The following is a 5,911-nucleotide window of genomic DNA, read 5'->3' on the forward strand; positions in this document are numbered from 1 at the left end:
TTTCTACCACGAAAGCAGTACGAAGCACAGTAGCAAAATGAAAAAAACTTCCGAAGGCTACGAGTAAAGGCTGTCAACTGCAGATGAAACAATGTTGGCAATGTTGTTGAAACACATAATTAGGATAACTATACATACCTTACGCGCAATAAACTATTGCCACTTATTGAATTGTTTCATTGAACCTGTATTTTGAGCATTAGAAACATTTATCATAAGTTGAATTTTGTTTAGTGAAACATACTTTGATAAACATTCCATCCAACCACCCCTCATTTTCCGAGCCGTGCAGCCGGCACTCGGCAGCCGAGTGTCAACAACAGCTGTTTTGGAAATCTGACTCGACGCCCGCTCTGCTGTCCTTGTTGCTCTACTTGAAAGAGTAGGGGAGCTAGTTTGCGCGCGAAAATCTTCTCGCTCGTTGTTGCTGCCAAATCTGACAGCGACTGTTTCACCGACCGTTTAGAACGACGACTGTTTCAAACGGTCGCGAACTGCTAGGAACTGAACGGTCAATAAGCTCAAAATTTAGGTAAACAATTTTTCCCGTGTGAAATACATTACACACGCAGTCAACTTCACTTCACTTTTGATTTGAAATTAGCAATCAGTAAAAACAACAAAAGTTTTTTTCGATTCCGTGTTCGAAAAACTTTTCGTCCAATCTACACGCAAACAATGTTGTATAATCTACCGAATCCATGGTAGAATTAAGAACTGCACCAACGATTTTCAACCGACTACAAAAATCTGTTAAGTTTACTATAATCTGATGAAAATCACTGAGCAGTGCAGTAAATTTGACTATGTCCATAGAAGCATCCACTACAAAGCATTGTATTTCAATCAGTGAAACCCACCGTACAACACAGTTTGGTCAAAAGTATGATGCTAAACTTCTCAAATCAAGAATGATTCTAGTCAAAAATACTACAACTCTGGTTAAATCAACAGAAGAAATTTGCTTGTGTAGTGATGTTGGCTATTTTTTGTAGAGTTAACAGATTAATGTAGTCGGTTGAAAATCGTTGGTGCAGTTCTTAATTTTACCATGGATTCAGTAGTTTCTAACGCTGAATCTAACGTTTATTCCCGCCACTGTTGCGTTGATCAAAGCGTCTGTCAGTGCTGGTGCTTTCAATATTTGCACGTTATCTATTTCCTTGCTCACTTGCACATTATATGACGTTTGAATCGAGTCCTGAAAGTAACACAATCTCTTTTATTTTAGGTGAACCTGAGGGGCGCACTACCTTGTCATCACATAACTACAGATGATCACTTTATCCACACAGAAGAAAAAGTATGAAGAAAGCATCAATGAACCGTGTAGTGTAAAAAACAAAGTTATGTCGATTTCTCCAAGCATTAATTTGAGTGTACATGGATATTGTAATTTGTGAATAAGTTAGGTAATTATTGTTTTGAACTGAATCAAAGTAGATACTTAGCATTGTAATTCCCGATATTTTATTTGAGCATTATGTGGTGTCAAGGTCATACGTATTCATTAATATGCGGTCACTTTGCTTGACTAATTCATTTATTTATAGTTAATAATTCAATCGGTATAAAAACATAACATATTTGTGATATTCAGTGAGTACTAATTCATTAAGTTGAAAATAAAAGTAAAAATAAATGAACATCTGCAACGTTTGAAAATGACAATCTATTCTGGATCAGCTTCAGATTTTCGTACCTCGTTTACAGTCTTAGGCTCTCCAGCACTTTCAATGGCATTCCTTGGTGTACCGTGCTCTTCCCCTGCAGCAGGACGTTTCCATGATCTGTTTTGACCTTGCTGGTCAGACCACGAGCACATACGAGCAATGTGACCGGTTCGTCCGCATTAATGGCATACTTTATCAGAGATTGGGCATGCGAAAGGTTGATGCAAGTTACTGCCACATCTCCAACAGCTGATACCACGCTGGTTTCGTAGAAAACCTTGGTGAAATCCTCTTCCGCCTCTTCTGAAACCATGGTTGCCTCGTGTTGTTGCCATGCCACGCCAGTTTCCTCGATAATTTGCTTGGTACCGTGCGTGAGACTCCGGGATTGTTTTAGAAACTGCTGCACTTGTAATCGTGTCTTCCCGACTATGGATCCTGCGGAATTCTTCCTCATTTGCTTTTTCCAACTCGCGGTCACGCACTAGGTCAATGAGGTCTTTCAACGTACCTTGTCGCACCCAATTCCGGAATGCCAGAACTCGAATCCTGCTGTCGCTTGCGCTTTTGGTGACTACTCTCACCACTGCTTCCATCTCCTCGTCCATACCGTAGCTACACAACTTTTCTGCATTTTATAGGGCAGTCTATATTTCGGATTATACTTCGGATGACGTCCACGAGGTTTGCCCGACAAAACTGGAATGGTTTCTTTATTCATCAATCTTACAGAGGATAGAGGAAATTACACTCTAAACGGAATTTAATAAAAAACATGAAACACGGAAAACGGAATACACTGAAAACACGCTAATCTTAAATCGGAATGTGGAACGGAATACACTCTTAACAAACAACAATGATTTAGTCTGAAATTCTACTACAACTCGGCCATACCTGACTTTTGATCGACTCGATCATGTAACATATAGATTAGTACACAGGAAAAGAAAGTGCAACCGATTTTTTCCGCGGTCGACTCGGAATATTATTAAACACAGAAGGAAATCAATAGAGACAGAATAACACAAATGAAAAGTATTGCTTTCTCAGTCATGACACGATTGAACATCAATTATTTCCGATTGAGGCGATGGTTCAGATTTTCCACCCTCAGATTTCCTCCAGTCAACCCATCGCTTCATTCTGCATGCCTCTATTATACCATCATAGGGTAATTGAGAAATTTGTCCATTCTCTATGTCCCTGATGACGTATCTATCATTTGGAAGTACCTTATATACGCGATATGGACCCTTATATTTTGGAACAAACTTCTTATTAGTTCCAATTGTTGTGTCAATGTTCCGAATGACTACAAAATCACCTTCAGAAAACGTGAGGGGAGCTTTATGTCGTTTTCCAAAATAGGCGGAATTCCAGTCTTGGGCAACCTTTATGTTCCCGGAAGCCAACTCTCGCAGTGAAATCAAATCTCTCTCAGAATTGAAAGGACTGACATCCTCCAGAAACTCGGATAAAGCATCTACTTCACGACCTCGTTGATTCACACCAAATAGTAGCATGCTAGGTGTCTGTTGCGTAGCATAATGGACAGAGTTATTTTATAGCATATTCTACCTTAACCAACATCTTGGTCCAATCAGAATATTGAAGGGGCTCCGACTGCTTGGCAAGCATCGACTTTATCACTCTATTAACCCGTTCAACTTGGCCGTTTGCTTGGGCGGACGCGGTGGCAACCTTAACATGTTCAATGTTATTATCCAGTAGATATGAGTTGAACTCCAAAGACGTAAAACAAGATCCACGATCACTGATAATTCGCCTCGGTCGACTATAGTTTTCAAAATACTTGTCAAGGCAAATGCATACCTCCTTGATGCTAGTCGAATTTACTGCATACAATTTCACGTACTTTGTAAATGCATCAACGACAGCAAAAATATGTTTCCTTTTAGACACAATTGATGGAAGAGGACCAAAATGATCAACGTGTACAGTATCGAATGGAATGGGCTTCTTTGGGATGTTGTGCAAGTTACGTGCGGATCTGCTCGGTGGTACTGAATGCATAACGCAACGCACACAGTTTTGAATGTATTTATTAACTTTGTCCTTCATGTTTGGAAACCAATAATGCATTTTTATCTGATCAATACATTTTGTCACCCCCATGTGACAAACTTTTTCATGCGCAAGCCGAATTATGTTATTTTCCATTTCGCGCGGAACATAGAGTGAAAGTTTATCAGACTTCCCTACATCGGATATTCTGTACACCAATCCATCTTCCAAGGCAAAACCCTTGACCACGCCTGTCTCTAACTCACTACGTAACTTAACAATTTCGGAATCACGATTCTGAGTCACTTGTAACTGAAAGAAAACATCATCTGGACTAACAGAGGAGATGATTTGACCAGAAATATCAATCGTTTTAACATAAGTCCAGTTGTTAATTACACCTATCGTTTGTCTGGTGAGTTGCACGCTTACTGTCAATGATGATGTCACGCTACACGATAAGTGTTCATCTGCAACAACCAGACAGCTCACCAATCCACCGCGAGGTGTATCGTGCTGAGTTGTTAGTCCAGTTGTTAATTACACCTATCGTTTGTCTGGTGAGTTGCACGCTTACTGTCAATGATGATGTCACGCTACACGATAAGTGTTCATCTGCAACAACCAGACAGCTCACCAATCCACCGCGAGGTGGATCGTGCTGAGTTGTTGAGTTGAAGGAGAGCGAAAGAAGGAAGGCACAAAAGTCTGTTTGACAGCTCTGCAGAAAGCGCGTGCGCACGGACAGAGCGCGTGCGCACGGAAAGAGCGCGTGCGCACGGAAAGAGCGCCAGTTCGGCTCGATTTGCAATGATCGGTTATTATTATTATTTTTTCGCTATTGGATATTCTATGGTTTGGTTGATCGATGTTAAAGTTTGTTTTAAAAGCAGCTCCACTTATTTTGAAACATATTGCCGTGTACAATAGTAGACAACACAACTAATTTAATTAAAATAATTTGAAATTATAATTAGTACATATACAAAAGGGGAAGAACGTTTAGGCTGGTTGTGCATTACGATAAAATCTCTTAACATAAGCAATGCTTGTTGTTGGTTCTTGTGGAAGGATCAACATGTTCGGCTTAACGAATCTTATTTTAAATATCGAATAACACCACATGCAATTGAACAAAAAGGATGTGATTACAATAGACTTTTGATATTTTCAATTCTGAACCACCGCAAAAAAAAATATTGGGAATCAAAATTCTCCTGAGAGGGATGATGTGGGGGAGGCTCATTCTAATTAATATTGTCGTTCAATTATGTGGATAAATTAAAATTGTTATTGTTCTATACATACTTATTTATTATAATTACCTGTAAATATTGATACAGCACAATTCAAGTATTTAAATATCAAATAGCAAACATAGATATGGTCGGTGTTCAGACAGACTGAACCAAGTGTTTTTTTCAATCGAGTAAGAAAAATGTACCCCAAACATGTGAAACATCAAAATACTATAGATATTTACTGTAATAATGGAACTTATCTATTTGATGATACATTTGTATCAAAATAACATGGAAGATTTAAAATTGATGGAGTTCTTTACGTATCCTTAGAGCTCCAAAATTCATCTAGTCTGGTCTGTCTAAACTCCGACCATATGATTCTCAAAAACTCATGAGAATGGTATTTTACTCTTTGAACTGTTACTTAATTTGGATGTGTTTAAAAGATTTATAAATTTAATTTATTATTGATGTTACGAGCTATGTCTGTAGTTAAACTTAATGCTACACAAGAAATATATTTGAATCAAAGTATTTTGATATATAAATCATATGAAAAAAAATGTTCCAGAAAGTACTCTAGAATTCTTTGGGAGCGTCTCCCGGGATTCTTCCTTAAATCAATAATGAATCCTTCAAATCCTCTCTGGGATTGTTCTGCTGAAAATCTTGAGATTATTTCTGAATTTTCTTCCAGATATCGCTTTGGGATTCATCCAAAAAAAACTTTACCATTCCGGTATTACTTCTGAGATTCTTTCGGATATCCCATTGCGATTATTCTGGACATCTTTTTGGATTTTTTTTGCAGAACTCTGTATGTGATTTTGCGTGTATCTCCTTAAGGATTACTTTTGAAATCCAGGAAATTAAATTCTTTGAAATTCTTGAAAATTGTTTTCGAAATACTATGGAAGATTTTACCATAAATCCTGATGCAATCCATTTGGATATTTAAAGAGGATT

This window comes from Aedes aegypti, chromosome 2 (genome assembly GCF_002204515.2).
Source record: "Aedes aegypti strain LVP_AGWG chromosome 2, AaegL5.0 Primary Assembly, whole genome shotgun sequence".
Lineage (NCBI taxonomy): Eukaryota > Metazoa > Arthropoda > Insecta > Diptera > Culicidae > Aedes > Aedes aegypti.